At 39.3% G+C, this 18,985-nt stretch overlaps 1 protein-coding gene across 1 annotated transcript in view; it reads right to left on the bottom strand.

The window, feature by feature from the left end:
• LOC149065910 (uncharacterized) overlaps positions 1-17,345 on the bottom strand; it is a 99,529-nt gene extending 82,184 nt beyond the window's left edge. Inside the window, exon 1 of the mRNA XM_089253391.1 lies at positions 17,209-17,345. The gene's annotated coding sequence lies outside the window, so the exon portion shown is untranslated. The remainder of the gene's footprint in view (positions 1-17,208) is intronic.
• Between the last annotated feature and the right edge of the window lie 1,640 nt (positions 17,346-18,985).

Here is an 18,985-nt window from a genome sequence, read left to right as displayed (position 1 = left end):
GGGATGTAAATCAAGAGGAAATAAAACCACAGTGATCAATTCAATAAGTAGAAAAAGGCTTGTGATCGGATGTGGGGCCGCAGAAAAGACCGAGAGAGAGAGAGAGAGAGAAAAACCCTCTTCTACTTATTGAATTGATTTTTTTCTCAAATTAAGGTCGATCTCCGGATCCCTGGGCTAGAACTTGGTCAACTTACCTCTAGGAGGAGAGGTGTCTATTCAGTACCGTCTAAAAATTATGGGCCTTAGAACAAAATGGCGTTCTTTGGCCACGTATTAAGCTGGAAGTAGCAGCTTATACATAAACATACTTAATCTCAAAATATATACATGATGAGATCTTACACGTGTAAGATCTCATCATGTATTAATCCCTAGGCCATGCTTGGATGTGCCCATGCGCTAATATGGCCCTGGTTTTATGGGTATTTCTGCTGGATTTTGAAAGTACTCAAAAATTTCCCCACCATATTTCACTTATAAACTTCATTTCTTCACAGCTCTCTGTGGCTTCTTTAGCCACCTTCTTAACCACCTCAATTCTCCCCCTTCCAATTGATTTTCACTCGCGCGACTCCCTTAGAATATCTCAAGATCACAAGGGGACCCATATGGTCCAGGTTGAGAGACACTGGTCTGAGATCATACTACAATCAGTAAGTTGGATTATTACAAACCGCATCTGTTAAGCCTGCGGGAAGCCAAGAGGCAGTCTTAAAACATTCTGCGACCATCTAAAAGACATCGATCAAATAGCAGTTGATTGATTGAATTGATTAAGCGATTTTGATTCTGCGGGGCGTCATCTGTAAACTCGAAACCCTCAGGTTATATATATATTTCTAGATAATCCTGGAATCCACCGAAGTCTTCAAGATCCGATACTTCACATTTCTGAAACTTCCTCCAATAATTAGAACATTACGTCACAAATTCTAGGAGAGAAATGATCAGAAACTAAATATTTCCGACCACGTATTTGTTCATTAGGGCAAGAAAACAATTAATATGTGGAATTGTCAGTCATAAAGAGAGAGAGAGAGAGTCAGGGATCGACAGCCTGCAGCAAGGTAAATGCACTTCCCATAAACTCTATCCATCGCATGTTATGGTTTTGAAAACGAAACAGTAGAAAAGCAATGGGTTTCGTTTTTTTTTCTTCTTACCATGCTATTTATAACGGCCATTCTGGTGTGTGTGAGGTGTATGGACACAAAACATTGGAAAAGAATGAAAAATACTAAAAGGCACACACGCAGGAACAGAAAGTTGATGACCGTTCGGTCGGACAGACTGGTTGGCGGGGATAAAAAAGAGAGTTAATACAGATCGCCGACCTAGTTACTAGTTAAAAGCACCAGCGGGTTTCTATGTCAGCAATAGTAGTAAAAACGTTATTGCCTTGCTTCAATGAGTTTCCACCACCATCTCTTCTTCTTAAGACGTCGCCGTACAATGGCTTCTTCTAACGTAATGTTGTTCTTTTTATTATTATTATTTTTTCAATGCCAACGGGCGAAGGAAAAGGAGGGAAGACGTATAAGGATGTTGTTGGCTGAATAATAATAATAGTTAAGAAAAAAGAAAATTGGGCCCGTGAAGATGCAACGGGATTAAAAAGCCTCGAAGGGTTAACGCCCAGATGTTTGGGCTTGCGTGTGTGTGATTCCCACATACGTAGGTCAATATAATATGCATATGTCTGTTCGGGGAGTAGGTAACGGAAACCGAAACTAAAATGGGTTTCGGTTTTCGGGCTTGAAAATACGGCGAAATTCCCTCTTTTTCGGACACCGGCGGGACGACAAAAATTCGTCCGTGAAAGAGAGGTGACCTTAAAAAAAGTGAACCCTTATTGAAGCCTCGAAAGTGAATTGTTTGGCCATAAAACAGGCAAGGTAGTCAATGGGTAACGGAAACCGCAACTAAAACGGTTTCGATTTTTCAAGACTGAAAACCTCCCTTTAACCCCTGTTCTGCGGTCACCGGCGTCACAAAAAAAGAATTCGCCGTAAAATAGGAGGTGCCGTTAAAAAAGGGGGTTATTATTGAATCCTTTTAAGTGAAAATCAAATTTATATATGACTGTAAAAGAGAGTCGAGTAGTCCTTACGTAACCAAAACTAAAATGGTTTCGGTTTCAAAACTGAAAATACAATAGAATTCCTCTAAACCCCTCTTTTGCTGTTATCGACAGGACAAAAAAATTCGTATGCAAAAGAGGGTTGACCTTAAAATATGAGGTTCTTCTTAGATCCTTTAAAACAAAAATTAATCATTATATTTCCATAAAAGTGGTTAGGTAGTCCGTAGGTAACAGAAACCAAAACTAAAATGCTTTCTATTTCAAAAAGAGCAAATGCAGTAAAACTATTCATTTACGGACACCAGTGGGAAAAAAATTCGTCCGTATAATAGGGTTTTATCTTAAAAAAAAGGGAGGGCGGAGAGGTTGTTATAAAGCCTTTGAAATGAAACTTATTATTTGGCTATAAAAAAGGTTAACGTAGTCCGCAAGAAACATAAACCGAAATGGATTCGGTTAACTACCAACACAATAAAACCTCTTATTTTGCTGACATCAGTGTGACATAGAAATTAGTCCATAGAAGAGGAGTGACCTCAAAAAAGGGTTCTCATTAAAGCTTTTAAAATAGAACTTGGTTATATCATTTGAAAATGAAATTGGTAAGTTAGTCCATGGGTAACGGAAACCGAAACTAAAATGGCTTCGGTTTCACGACTGCAGTTACACTGGACCTTCCCCCCCCCCCCCCAATTTTGCGGACACCCACAGGGTAAAATAATTTGTTCGTAAAAAAAGGGGGGAGGTGGTAGACCTTAAAGAAGAGGTTATTATTGAATTATTTTGAACAGAATTTGAATATTATTTGACCGCAAAAATAGTAAAGTAGGTTTTAACGGAAACCGAAACCATTTTAGTTTCGGTTCCAAGATAAAAAAAACATGGTAAAAATCCCTTTAAACCCTTTTTTTGTGGATACCGGCGAGACAAAAAAGTTCGTCCGTAAAACAGGAGGTGATCTTAAAAATGCAGGTCTTACTAAAGGCCTTAAAAATAAAACGATTGTCACAGAGTTATTTCACAGTAAAAGTGGTAAATAAGTCCGTAGGTAATGAAAAGCGAAACTAAAATGATTTCGCCTTCAAAATTGCACAAGTACAGTAAAACCCATCTTTTATGGCCACCTGCGAATAAAAAAATTTCGTCCGTAAAAGAGGGCTGACCTTAGAAAAGTGAATTACTATCGAAGCCGTCAAAATGAAACAGATTATTGTTTGGCCATTAAAGAGGTAAAGTAATTCGTGGGTTATGGAAACCGAAACCAAAATGGTTCCAAGACAGAATATAGCGAAACCCCCATTTTACGTACACCGGCGATACAAAAAAATTAAAAAAGTTCGTCCGTAAAAAAAAAAGGTTTAAAATAAAACTCAATTACTATTTTTGGCCGTAAAAGAAGTAAGGCAGCTCTTGAATGACGGATACCGCCAATACTGTGAAACGTCTTAATAGTGGACGCCCATGGGCTCCCGGGTCGTGCCCGGGTGGATCCATGCGTTAAGACAGCACTGATGCAGGCTTTTTTGTTAGTACCGAAGTGGGGAGGTGAAATTTTATCTATATAATGTAACAAAAATTTTTCCACTGAATATTATTATTTATCTGGACGATGAACTTAGCATTCCCAAACGTGCTGCTTGTGTATATGCGTGGCTTTAACGTATCTATATGACGTCAAAGTCATGTGCGGTACATGTTCGTGAAATGCCGCCATCTGTATTCTCCGTATTAAAAGTGTCAAATATGTGTTTTGTTGAAGATCAGTACAACAAAGCTGCCGACGGAATGCCTGACTATTTTTGTCCGATGCTCGGCCGCAGCTTGACAGCAGCGGAAAAAAATCATTCAGTCTGCTAAATCTTAACATTAATGAATGAACACCAGGGGCTCTGCCACTGGACTTATCCCGTTGCCGAGATCTCTTCCAGCCCAGCTTCGTGGCAGAGTCTGGAACAAAGTGAGTGCACCTAACAGTCTGAGTGGGTAGCTAGTGTTGTTCTTGATATTTCAGCGCTGCCATCTGTACTTCAAACTGTGAGTGAAGTGCAATGATTGAATATTTATTACGTTGTAGGCCTGTTGCTCTCTGTGGTGAGACTTTTTAATGGGGAGATCGGCTCGCATTCACGCCTTGAAGTTGGAAACCACAGAAAACCAACTTCAGCTGACCACCACTGTGGTGGTTCGAACCCGGATCCTCGCGATGCGAGTCCGTCACTATAACCACTCGACCACCACAGCGGCAGCTAAATCTTAACAGAAGCCGAATTCGTTATTAAGTGCGTGCCCAACTAATTGAAGCCTGGCCGGCCTAATTGAGGAATAATTATTGTTCTCCATAATAAAATTATGAATAGTTTACTTCACCAAGACGTTGGAAGTGTAATTCATTTACACTTGCGTTGTTCATTGATGAATGAAAGCAGTTAAATTCATTTTTGTAAGAATGGACCTACGTTTCTCCCGCTAGTATTTTATTATTTTCAAACCTTTCCACGGCATAGTAAAAAAGTCACTAGACAACATATAAAATGCCATATCGTTTTTTAATGAGGCAGGCTTTCTACCAATTTTCAGCAGGTGCAAAGTAAGGATCAGTGCTAAAATAAAAGGCTTTTAAGGAGGCGAGATATCTTGTCAATGCCGCTGAGAGGGTTAAAAGCGTATGTAGTATGTGTATTATACTTCATAGGATCATTATAAAACTTATCTTAAAATGTGTGCAATATTTTAGACTTGGACTTCCTTTTCTGTAATAAATTTTCAAAGCGTAGTACACACACAGTAGCCTACATAACAAACATTTATAAAGTACTCACCCGTGTTTTTTGATGGTATGGGTGGAGGTAAGAAATGAGCAATTATAGAATTCTGGCCTATAAGGCTTTTCCGTTATCCGACCCACCCTTCTGCCTACATAAGCCCGGATAGTCCAGAGTCTACTGTATATTCCCCATAGACTACGTAACAGACACCGAAACTAAAATGGTTTCGGTTTCGAGACTAACAAATACAGTGCAACGTTTCGATAACCGATACCCATGGGAACAGAATTTTCGTCCCGTAAATACAGATGTGCATTAAACGGAAGTTTGAATGTGTACGTTCAAATATAAGATGGGATAATTAGTTATAAAAATTCTGTGATTGTGTGTTCTTCATAAGCATCATCAATGGTATATGTCTTAAGACTGATTCGCCCCGAGCAGCCGCTACTCATCTCTGTCTTGGGCTTTGTTCGTTAGTTATTTATGGCTCTAGCACATTCTGCGTTATTTAGTAGCGTTTAGATCCAGGTGACTCTGGCCCTTTTCCTTCAATCACGTCTCGCAGCAAACCGTAGTGAAGGAGAACAACGTAGGTGTCCGTATTTAATCTTTTCCAAGATTTGGTGATTTTCTCCAACCTGTATTAATACTAGTGAATTTTACCTTTTCAATGTCAGGCTTATGTTCTTCCAATCGTTTCGCGTCTCTCATTTTATGGTAAAGGTCTCTGATCCGTATAGTGAGGTGGACCACACTTAAACCTTAATCAGACGTTTCCATAGTTTAATCGTTAAGTTTTTGTTAACAATCCTCGTTCAGCGCAGAATTCTGGTTTAGCTAGGGGCGATTCTAGATCTTGTCATTGCTGCAGTAGACATCTTCCGTGATCAAACTCCCTAAGTACTTAAACGATATTACTTCTTAAACACTGTGAAATCGTGATTCAAAATAGATAATCAGGGTTTCTCGGTTCCAAGTGAAGGAAATTTTTCCACTGAAGACTGATAAAACTTAACCCGTAAAGATTGCACCAAGTAAACATTCCTCTGAAAATTTTCTAATTTACTGATGCACGCCGAAACGTGTTGTGCGTGTATACCTATACCTATCTGTGACATCAGAATCAAATGCGGTGCGTGTTCAAGAAGTGCTGCCATCTGACTTTTGTATTAGGAGTGTTAAATGCGTGTTTTGTCGAAGAGTTTATACCACAGCTGCGGACGGAACGTCTAGTTTTCGTTATCGAATAAGCGATCGCCTGGTGGGTCGCCGCTCTGTTTCGGGAAGAGATACGGTTTGAGTAAATAGTCGAAGAAAACGTGGACCACACGCACATGCTGGGAAAAACCTGATGGGTTCCTAATGCGCAAATGAACTGTATTTGAAAGCTTCAGACGCTTTCCTCGAATACTAAATGTACTATAAGCTGCATCAAATTGAGTTCAAAAGAATTGATATTCATAATATAAGCTTATATATTGCTTTATTTTATCACCGAAATATTATCGATTAACGATTTTAAAGTGCCGTCATAACGCATGTTCGTAGCCGGGGGGGTTAACATTCAAACGTTCCTTATATGAAAAGTCCCGTTTTTACCCATATTTTCAATGAAATCACGACTTAAGATTATTTCCATTACTTATTAATGATAATTATGACACTCTATCATAATTTATTATAGTCATATATTTATCTCACGTCTTTGTCGAATATTTAGGTTTTTTAGTGAATTACATTACCCGCCATTGGTAATTTTTCAGCAATAATTGGCAACTCACTTGTTACATTTACAACTTTTTTGGCTGTAACTGAGAACTTTGCTTGTCTTTGGCAATTTTCTTGGCTGTAATTGGCGATATCCCGAATGGATACCGATTTCCCGTATTTTTATAAAATGAAATATGGTCAGTATAAAAAAAGTGTTCATCGTATTGTATGTCTTGACACTTTTCTACTGGAACACTTCTCGCTTGCCGGATAGAACCCCTTTGCGGGCCGCATTTGGCCCGGAGGTTATGCATCCCCGCGATCTATCTCAATATTCATTCCCCAATTGAACATTTAATTCCAGTTTCGGTTCATATATCGAGTGCTCAAGGACGAGCATTTCGAACTTCGGCATACAGTTTGGGAACCACCTGGTCAAAATAATTTTCATCAGCAATTATTCGATAAGAAATTGGTAATAAAATCAATAAGAGATTAGTAATCAAGAAAAGACACACACACACAAAAATCGAAATTATGTTTCGATTTATGGACGAAATGGTGCTAGTGACCATGAGGAAGAGAGCACTGGACACACACACACGAAAAAAAGTGTTACGTGCGTGCATGCGTGGTATATGATAGCACCCGATGACAAACCGGAGGTCTTTATCCTTTCTCATTGACCTGAGGTTAGCTGGTCGTACTAGATTTAAAATAATAATAATAATAATAAATAAAACACCACACACGCGGACCAGTCAAAACAGGACTGTTACAGTCCATTAACGTCCACTACCAGAGGAAGAAAAAAAAAAAAGAGGGGTTAATATGACCCACAAAACGGCATCGGAAAGTGTCGACTAGTATTTCAAAATGGAGATAACAAAAAAAGAGATCTCTTCTCTAAATTGGAAGTCAACAACCCTGAGCACCACCTCCGTGTTTGTAAGGCTTTTTTTTTTTTTTTTTTCGGTAACTTTCCTGGTGCTCTTCGTCTTCTTTTTTAGGTAGTCGTATGTAGTACCAGCTGTGTTGTTGCGTGCGTCTGACTTTTAAATACATGCTCGATTGGTCAACTGGTAGCCTTGCCAAGGATGCCGCTACAGAAAAAACCAATGTCAATGAACTTTCTAGCGGAGGAAAAGAAAGGCAGAGAGGAAAGGTGAGATGACGCCTGGTGTCAACGGCTGCTTGACTTGCCCGTTATGTGCAGTAATAACTCGAGTGCAATTTCTTAAGTAATTCTTTTATCTCCAGACGGAACGGCATTCAAGAAAAGAAGCTTCTAGTATAATTACCTACCGAAAAACATAAGGACAGACGTAAACTAAACCGAATTCCTTGACCACTAATCCCGAGTAAATACCGCACTTTCCCCGTATTTAAATAATCTGCATATTCACGGAGGTTTTTTTTTTTAATGTTAAACTAATTAGGCATGTAATCTTGATTGATCGTTGGATGACATGTTTTTTTGTGTGGTGATTATCGTATATTGCAGTGGTTCTCAACCTGGTGCCATATGGCCCCCTTGCGGTCCTGAGATATTCTGGAGGGGAGGGGGGGCCAAAGGAGAAAATCAGAAGAAAGGTGATCCACGACAGGTGGTGAAGGGAGCCATAGATCATAAAAAGCTGTGAAGATGATTGAAAAAATATTACTACTTTCAGAATCTATCAGATTCGTCCATAGAACCAGGGGCATCTTAACCCTTGGGTCTATAATGGAGGGAGGGGACTGCACTATATGGGATCTGGTACTATGATTTTCATATGTAAGCTGTTATTTCCAGCTAAGTAAGGAGGGCCGCCAAAGTAATGTGTTGGGAAGGTCGTCGATTTATCGTGCAGGTTCGTTGGATCGTCCGGTATTTTACGCAGACCGTTTTTTACCATATAATTTGACTCCTGGGTGGGATGACAATCCACCATATGAATCCGTGCCTAGCCAGGATTCCAGATATTGATCTGATTTATTCATAATTTCATTCATAATAAAAAAAAATAAAAGTACCTCAATCTTGGGTGAGGGTAAAGGGGCCCTGACCTATACGGGGGGGGGGGGCACAAGAAAAAATGTGATCCATAGGGGGGGGCCATGAGCTGAAAAAGGTTAAGAAACACTGGTATATTGGATAGTTTCCATTTTTTCTTCAGTTTCTTCATTTTCGCTTTTTTTGAGTGTTTCTAGAAAATTTAATTTTCCAATGTTTTTGGTTGTCTTCTAACTTTTCACTGGTTTCTAGTTTTTTTTTTCTCTAGATTCTACGTAATTTTCAAGTTTTTACGGTGTTTTTTAAAGTTTCTGGTTTTCTTTGGTCTGATCGGAATTGTAATTTTTTTTTTTTCCCAGCTGCTTTAGAGAATTTTCATTCTTTTACGTCTCTTTCTCAAATTTCTAGTCTTTCGCTGTGTACAGTCGAATCCCGTTTTAACGAATACCGTTATAGCGAAAATCTTGTTTTAACGAACACTTTTCTGATTCCCCCAGATAGGTTTACATAGGAACAACGCAATAAGCTGGAATTCCATTATAACGAGATTTCGTTGTAACGAAGTGATTTCTCCGGTCTCTTGGAGTTCGTTATAACGGGATTCGACTGTATTTTATAGAGTTTCGAGATTTCTTCTCGGCGTCCTTAAAAATTCAAATTGTACTCAGCCTGCTAAAAATTCATAATTTCTTTCAGATCATTAAGTTTCTAATTAGTTTTCCTAAACTTCTCGGTTTCTGATTTTCTTAAGCCTCCTTGGTTTTCAGTTTTCTTTTAGAGAGCCTCAAAATTTCTCATTTCATTCAGCTTTTCAATACGTAGTTATCAATTTTGTTCGGGGTCTTAATATATATATATAAGTTGCTTTATTTTTTATTCATTCTCTTAATACGTGTTTTTCAATGTTATTCATTCTCTTTGTAGCACGTACACTGGTGTGAGAAATTAAGAGAATTTGCAGACTTGGTCGATTATTTCTAGAACTACTGTACCGATTTTAATGAAATTTGATATGTACATACATTGCTACAATACAAAACAAATAACCATTCAATAATTGTAATACACACGCATGATAACACTCGTGCGTAACACTCGTTGGAGTCGGAAGGTATGAAACAGCGGTTGCAGAATAAACAAAAAAAAAATGGGTTAATAGGGGGTATGGTCCCCTCTTACAGATATACAGGTCTCGCAGCGTGATTTCATACTTGAAATAAGGCAGTTTATCATTTCCTGTGGCAATTGGTCCCACTCGTTCAGCAACGCTGTTTTCATTCCCTGGATGGTTCCCGGAGGGGAGTTGCAATTGCCCTCCCCAGAGCGTCCCAGACATGCTCTATAGGGTTAAGGTCTGGAGATCTGGCTGGACAATCCATCCGGCGAATATCCTCACTCTCTAGAAAATCGTCGAGCAGAAGAGCTCTAAGTGGCTTCGCGTTATCGTCTATTAAAATGAACTCAGGGCCAACTGCACCCCTGAAAAGGCGTACATAGGACTCCAAGACCTCATCCCAATACCTCACACCAGTCACAGTGCCTCTTCCAAAGACATGGAGAGGTGTGCGGCCATCCAACATGATGCCTGCCCAGACCATTAAACCTCCTCCGCCATAATGGTCGATTTCGCGGACATTGGAGAGTAGGTAGCGGGTCCCTGGTTCTCTCCATATGAACGTACGGCGAGAATTGGTGCTTAGGCTGAACCGGGACTCATGAGTGAACAGAACGGTCGCCCATTGATCCATATTCCAATCTCTATGCTCTCTGCACCATGATAAACGGATTCTCCTGTCCGTAGAAGTGAGCGGGACGCAAACAGCAGGTCTTCTTGCAAACCCTCTCTCATGAAGTCTTTTGGAAACAGTCACCCTTGATACACGGGTTCCTGTGGCTGCATACAAGTCACGAGAGAGCTGAGCACTCCTGTTACGCCTCGCTATAATCGGCAAATGGCGATCTTCTCTGGCCGTCGTGGCTCTTGGACGACCTTGCCCAGGCTTTCTCTCGAGGGATCCGTTATCCTGGAACTGTTTCCATAAGTTACACACGACGCTGGGCGTTAAATTGAACTCTCTACAAATCTGGACTTGAGATTGGCCTGCTTCTAGCCTCCCCGCAATGCGCCACCTCATTCCATCATCTAAACGTTGGTGAAAACTAATTTTTTTTTACCCTCAATTTACCACTTTAGCTAATTATGGAATCCACTCTAACGGATTAAAATGTTGTGTTTGTTGATGCATCGTTTCAATTAAAAATATGCCAACAGCACCAATTTACGTTCGTTTTTTTGTAAAAAAAATATATACGTTTTTATAGGGTTAGACCATATAGGGTTAAAAAGTGCGTCGGTATAAAATTTGACCATGCAAAGAGGGCATTCTGCAGAAGTGTCTAGCTAAGTTATCCAACGGAATGTTAGAATATAAACAGGGAATCATATTTATAAAAAACAGTGATAAATTGTTTTGTCGGTGTTATTAATTAAATCATTAGAAATTTAATTTGTATTTGTATTTCAAATTTTGATTCAAGTGTTTTAAATTTTGTTACTGTTTAAGTGTAAGTTTAAGTGATATTTTGAAAAGGGATCCATAAACACAGGTATAATGTAGCGCTTCTGAGAATCTTACCAATAGTAATAATAACCAAGGCCCGGATGTTGTTGCCCTAAAAAATCTTGAAAAATGACTAAAAAATTCCCTAGAAACTTGAAAAATCGCCCTAAAAAATTGGGAAAAAAATCAAAATTATATAAAACCAAGTTCTCTTCAGAGACCGGTAATTTCCGAAGGAAAAACTTTTGACAACATAAAAATCATATGTAAATTTTTATCCTCAACGTTTAGATTTCATCAGAAAAGTAACAATTTTCGTAATAAACGAGTTATAATTCCTGAATCGGTTTAAGAACACTGGCGTTATGCCCCCCCCCCCACCCCACTCAAGGGTAGTGCTGACAGGGCTCCGGCCCGAAGGCGATTGTTTGAATTTTTTTTTTTTTCACAAGATATTCACAACTGAGAGGACCGTGAAAAATCTGACCGAGGGGGCCGTGTTGCCAGATGTGTGGGGGGGGGCCACCATTGGTGTACTGAAGGCGGGGAGGGGGGGTCGTAGTAAAAGATGAAAAATTAGTCCCGTCCCCCCCGAGAAAATTCTTCGTATGCGTATTGTTAGGAAGAAAAAAGCATCATTTAAAGTGCTCAACGCAATCAGTGTATTCATGCAATATTTTTTCAATCCCTTACATTGTCAAAAAAATGTTTAAAAAAATTCAGATTTTCCTGAAATTGCCCCAAAACTGTCCTAATAGTGAAAAAAAAAAGCAGAAAACTGCAAAAAACAATGTAAATCGCATTAACATTTGGGTCTTACGTATTGTACGGTTTGATGATGTCTGAAATTATGTCGTGGGACACAATCGTTTTTGACAGTAGATATCCGAACTTCTTCGCTTTATATTTAATTATTTAGCTTTTTTGTAAAATAAAATACTTTGAAATAAATTACGGAAAAACTTTCTTTTATAAACTCGTAAAAAATTTCAATATACTGATATTTTTTTCAAAATTTCAAACCAATTCATCGTCAATTGAAACATCATAAATTTTTGAATTTTCTTATATGTGTTATCCTGTATGTGTTTATTGGTCGCGACGTGAGATGTCGCTATTCTATTTCATCTAAAATAGGTGGGGAATGTAATTTTCGTATTAACGAGATCCCAGAAATGCGAAATTTGCCATTTTTTTTTTGATGAAATAAATGTGAAAATTTTTGATTTTTGCTACTTTCCCACGAAATCTTGATAACTTACTTTTAAAGGGGAAATAGGTAGGCTTAGTAGTAATTTTGCTGAGCATTTGAATTCTAGAACTTTCAACCAAGTGCAAAGTACTTTAGATACTTTTGGCCTCGTAGTTAAATTCTAAAAAATGTTGTGTCGTTAGTTTAGTTCGTTTTTGCGAATAAATGCTAAATTTTTCATTTGAAAAATATTTTTTCGGATGAATGAAAAATGAATTTTTCATTGAAAACCACGGTTTACGGAAAATTCACCAACTGTTCGACACGAGTCAGTGAACGAGGAATGACTGAGTGAGTAATAAAATGATACAAGTATATAGTTGGTGAGTGTGAGTGGCAGAGTGGTTAGTGTTGGTGAGTGAACTAACTAGTGAGTGAGCGACCTACAGATAGAGTAAGTGACCTGGTGAGTGGGCGTCAGGTGAGTGACTCAGTGGTAGACTGAGTGATCTAATGTGTGAACGAGTGACGGAATGAATGACCTAGTGCGTGAAGTAGTGAGATTATGGGATTGACAGAGTGATCGACCTGGTGAGTTAGTGATAGAATGAGCGACCTGATGAGTTGAGTAGAATGTTTTCCAAAAGTTCATTTATCAAACTTGAAAGAAGTAACCGATAAGAGCTTCGATTACACACACACATTTGGGTGAATTTAACACTTATTGGGTGGATTTTTCAAGTTTTAGAAATGAACTTTTATAAAACTTTTATAGTGTAATCCCGTCCTAAGACTCAAACAGACCGCCGTGCGTGAGTTTGATAAAAGTGAGGGGCGAGCCTTAAAACAACCGTAAAAGCAAACTTAAAGCAATATAAAGAGACGTTTTTCTTCCCTCAAGGCCGTGTGTTACAAACAATATAAAACAATAATGATAATATTATCTTCAAAGGGTGCCTCTTTCTCTCTGGAAGTGGCACCCAAAGGATTCTAAAAGATAAAAATATACACCGAGGAAAGCAAAAGAGAAAAGAAAGCAAACTTTTTTTTTCTTATCATTTGCACAATATATAGTTTCTTCTCATAATAAAAAAATATTCTATTATCACTGATAACATTAAAAAAACAGTGCAATCGGTGCATTGTCTGGAGGTTATATACGTGCTCAAAGAAAATGAAAATAAAAGAGGGCGCTTTTTCTCTGCGTCCATCTGAATTTGATTCGTTTTAAATGTTCATAACGCGTATATTTAATCAGTGACCAGATGCAAAATTGCCTGCATAATGACCCCGATTAGTACTGCAACCCACTTATAACGTCAATAACTATACTTTCTTTTGTGTTTTTTATATCCGTCGAAACGTTATAGCAATAACCGCTTGGTTTTTTCGGTAACATCTTATTGCGTTGATTTGGAAGTGTACACGATCTGATTACGGACGGATGGACACTCGTCCTTTCGGAGGTGACACCTTTGAATCTTTTGCTCGGGAGCACCTCTATGTGCACACTGAAGCATTCAATAGTGCTCGATGCTCGTGTCTGATTTCGGGCTCGCGAAGTCTTGATAGACACTCCGCAATCAAACGATTTCGTTCTGACGTTGAGCATAATATTTGGTGTGTGTGGGTGCTCTATTTATGTATCTAGATTTCACAGAAGGTGCTCTTACGAGACGAAAATAGTCGGAACCACTAGTTTAAGGGACATTTTATACCTATAATGATTAAATTTACGGCCCTTAAACGGAGACCTTTCTCTAAAGCAGAGGTCTACACCTTTTTTCCAGTCACGAGCACTGCCTGTACCCATCATCAAAAGAGGAGCACCCTCACGGCAAGTTTGGCATACAAATGCATGAAATCAGGATGATTTCAATTCTTGAATGCAATTTGTACCAGGTGGTTTAATTCGAGCACAATGGGTGCTTCAGAGAGCACCGTGGTGCTCGCGAGCCACGGGTTGAAGATGTCTGCTCTAAAGTATTGAATATTGAAGGACCGGACACAACCCACTTCACATCTCTCAGAGCGATATCGAAGTGTTCCCGAAGGATGGATGTGTTCGGAAATGTTATTAAATAACAAGAGCCGATTCCGACAAAGGCAACTAAAGTGAATTGATTAGTGGCTTTCAGCAATTATCGATATAACAATATCATGAACTTATCATAGATTAAGGGGAACTTTGGCCCAATAACAATGATTAATCTAGAAATCTCGCATATAACACTCTCGGGCGCTGGGAACGTCCTGTGTGCAACAGTAACCTAGGATGGTGACATTCCACTCGGGGTTACATAGTCTGGAAGATCGGCTGGCTTGCGCCTTGAAGTTGGGAACCACAAGGAAACCAACTTCAGCCGACCACCACTGTGGCGACGGCGTAGGTTCGAGCCCACCGTCGTCGCAGAGACTGGACGTCCAGCCGTCAAGGTGTTGTTGGTCCTCGTTTAGATTAGTCGGTGAATTTTCGGGCGGTGAATTGTTGTCGGTGAATTTTTTGGCGGACACGATCTACAATGAGTACATCTACTACTTTAGCATTGGAAAGACCCCTGGAATCGCAGCGGCGTAACTGGGTATCACGGTGGCCATTGTAAATAAAAAAATCGTACGCCGATTGCGTTCCTTCAGAAATAGATGTAATTACTACTAGATAATCTTGCTCACTATGATTAGATAAATTGTTGAACAAAATGGTCAAGCTCAATATGTGTGATGCATATAACTAGTGACTAATAGATCACTGCATTCTTGTGTAGGGCTGCAGCCGCAAACGTTCACTTCGGTTCCAGGCACGAAAGCACCGTTAATCACGCCAGCGCGATCTCAAGTTATAAGTACGCGCAGTATGGGGGAATCTTAACACGCGGCTGGACTGTGTGTAATCGGTATCGGTGAGTTTAATTCGCCGGTGGTCCAAGGTCGTAACTAGGGGGGGGGGGCGCAACTGCCCCGGGTGGCAATTTTAGGTGGGAACAAAGAGCACCGTTATAAAAATATCGAATTTTAAAGTTGTGGGGGCGGCAAAATACTAGTTTGCTTGCCCCGGTCGGTAAAAATCGTAGTTACGTCCCTGCGATGGCCACCTATTTTTATCGTGCAGCAGATGTACGTCGCTCTGCAGCAGGGGGCACTTAACTAGGGGTCCAGAGACTCTTTCGGGGGCCTTTGGAGAGTTTTGACGGTTTCCGTCAAATTAATTTGTAAATGAATCCGTGGCCTTTTTTTCAGACAACGCTTTTTTTTCTCCCGTTTGTGCTGTTCTTTCCCAACTTTTCTCCAATTTTCGAATTCAAATATCTCATCGAATATTGCACTTAGAAATGTGGAATTTTTTTAATTGCCTCAGAAGAGACGTGACAACAACTTTCTAATTGGATATTGGCTTATAATGGCATCATGAATGACATCTGAGTACTACACACTATTTGGATACGTTCTCCTATGCGTCTAGAATCAACAGTTCACTAGTAAAATGTGGGATAGGGAATAAAGTAATCACCCTGTATAATATGCAAGTCTCCTCCCCCCCTCTAAAGTCATTCTCCCGCTTTTTCGGGGCTTAGATCGTCCTGAACCGGAGTATGCTGTACGGTTCTGGAGACCATACCCGCAGAAGGACGTAGACTTGGTTGAAAGGGTGCAGAGAAGAGCTACCTACGCGTGTCCTTGTTATCACATCGGGGCTTGAATTATAAAGAAAGACTTCATTTTTTGAATATGTTTACATTGGAGGAACGCAGGTGTCGGGGAGATATGACCAAAGCGTTCAAAATTTTCAGCGGGATGGATAGGATGGACCGTGAATTATTGGTACACCGTCAATCGACTGGTTTTACAAGGGGGATACCAGTATCGATTGGTAATGGGCAATTCTAAGTTATGGTGTCGCAGGGAGTTTTTCTCTAATAGGGTTGTCAATAAATGAAATAGCTTATAACCAAGGAGGTAGTAAATTGTAACACAATTGACACGTTTGAAAAGAAATACGCTAAACATGTTGGGGTAAATCGATAAGCTCTATCCCTACTTAGAATTTGGCAACCATAAGTTGTTTTTATGTGGGTACAGTATTATATTTTTATTATAGTTATTGTTTTTCGAGATAATTGCTTTTTTTTATGGGGTTGCTGCTTAGATAAAGTCGAATCCCGTTATAACAAACTCCAAGAGACCGGAGAAATCCCTTCGTTATAACGAAATTTCATTATAAAATTTTTTTGCATTGTTCCTATGTAAACTTATCTGGCGGATTAGAAAAGTGTTCGCTAAACAAGATATTTTCGCTATAAGGGGTACGAGGTATTCACTGGAACGGGATTCGACTGTATATCTGACATGCATATTTTTTGAGGGAATCTCTCTTAGCCAGCCTCGTTGGGCATTTTGACTGTTACGGCCGTTGTTGTTGCATATTTGGACTCGTCTGGGGTCTGAGCTGGCGGATTAAGAAAGCTTCGTCACAAACAGGGTACGTTGAGATTTTATTTATAATCACGTATATATACAAGATTTTTAATACGTAAATTGGGCTCAAGGGGGTCCCTAAGAATACTTGCTTTCCTTAAAGTTCACTAAGACGACCCAGCCCATAGGGTCCGTACTATTCTTCCCACAAGATTTTTCTACTATTCTTATATACGGTATTATTAAATTGATAACAACATATATTTTAAATTCTAAAAGGCGTTTCATGAGAGATTCGAGAAAATCAATTGCGTTTTTTCCACGTAAAAAATGCATAAAGTAAAAAAAAAATGGTAATGATAACTTATCACATGATAATTGATGAATAAATTAGGAAAATATTCACGGCAATAGCGAGCATTTCTTATAGAAGATTCATGCAAAATATTTATATTTCGACACAACGAGAAATTCCAACTTACCACAAAAAGTGTCTCGAATATTCCAAGTAAAAGAAAACGATTACAGAAATTACACACGTCGAATAATCTCGTCGATTACAGGCACATGTCCATCAAGTCATAATTGCATTGCACGAATGTCCAAAAATGATCACTCGGAGTTCCTATGTTTAGTTAATATTGACCGACAAGATGTTGTCAAAAAAACAAAACAAAACGACAACAATGTCCTTCAAAACAGCACTGGTTATATAATATTGCGGGCGGGAGTACGTGGATGTCTTAACAAGATGTCGCGGGCTCGGGTTTCGAACCACCCTCCCTGAGAGAGAGAGAGTATGTCAATGATAATTTTCCGCCGCTTGTTTTGCCCGTAATCATAAAAAATGAAAAAAAAAAAGAAAATGTGGGTGAATGTTGCGTTAGCGGCGCATCATCAAGTGTATCTTCAGAAATGAACTAACTACACGCACACACACCATTTCTGAGCATCTCTTTTCGGATGTTGACAAGTGCCAGGAAGGCAAAAAGATACATAGAGATAGAGTGAGAAGGGGTGGGGCATATCCCAGACACGGGGCAGGCCTTCTTCCAATATGCAATCCAGGGAGGTAAAGAACAACAACAAAAAAAACCGAAAACGAAAAATCTTTTAATCGCGGTGAAAACAACCGAAACCTAAATGTAGGCCGCGCCTTTTCGGATCGGTGTTCGCGCCAATATTTGGCACTTTTTCATACTTTTGGCGACGGGATTTTAGTTTCGGTTTCGTCTCCGTGTGGGGAAATTAATGAATAAGATTACCTTAGATTTTTTTATTACCTTAGATTACATAATAGTTTTTTTGTTTAATATTATAATTTAATTGATATTAATCAAATTATCAATCATTATTAATTAAGACTGATTTTCAAATAATTATTTTAAGATAATAAATTCAATATAACAATGGTTAGTGCAGGGGTTTTTAACCTGTGGGTTGTAGGGGTCATCCTAAATGGGGTTGTCCAAATCCATTAGCAACCAGACTCTGTGCTATATTTGCAGGGGCTTTCGCGAAGGGTCGTAGGTACCCACTTACAGCGAGAGATTCTTGAGCTATGTATGGATCTCGACCCAACCTTCATTCGCGGGGGCTTCCGCGATAGGTCATAGATATCCATTTACACTCCTGTTATAAATGCACTTATTGCGTCACTGGTTTTTACTTATTTCGGGAAACAAAGTGCCAAGGGTCGCAAAGCTGATCGAGGTAATTCTAGGTCGAGGCTGAAAACGGTTAAGAACCCCTTGGGTTACTGTACACTGCTGCAAACAAAATGATTGAGATATTGAGAGGAATCGTGTTAAATAAATGATTTGCATTAATACTACGGGGGGGGGGGGAGACGCCCTTCATCCTCGAACGGATCTTCAGTAGGACTTTTCATGGACCCCTTTCTGATGAATTTTTGCAAGTGTTTCACAAAGTGGGCTTCGCAACGGGCTGGAGATATTGATTTGTGAGCCAATTTACGCTTCGAAGTGGTTCTTTTATAAGTATGCGTGTGAAAATTTCTACTTAACTATTCTGGGGAGCCGCAGTGAGCTATGAATTGGGCAAGGGAGCCACGGGTGACAAAAGTTGAGAACCACTGATTTATGGTGTAAAAAAATAAAAATGAACAAGGCTGACACGGCTCCCCCCCGGGTCGGAGATACTCCTATATATATATATATAGGAGATACTCCTATATATATATATATACCGGAGCCTTAATCAATACTCTTCGTTTTTATTTTTGAATATACTGTAAAA

Source organism: Pholcus phalangioides, unplaced genomic scaffold, assembly GCF_987345545.1.
Source record: "Pholcus phalangioides strain wild (caught in Gottingen) unplaced genomic scaffold, Ppha-v1.0 ptg000037l_1, whole genome shotgun sequence".
NCBI classification, from domain to species: Eukaryota; Metazoa; Arthropoda; class Arachnida; order Araneae; family Pholcidae; genus Pholcus; species Pholcus phalangioides.
Note: the sequence above shows the minus strand (reverse complement) of the source record. Positions and strands in the feature narration are given on the sequence as shown.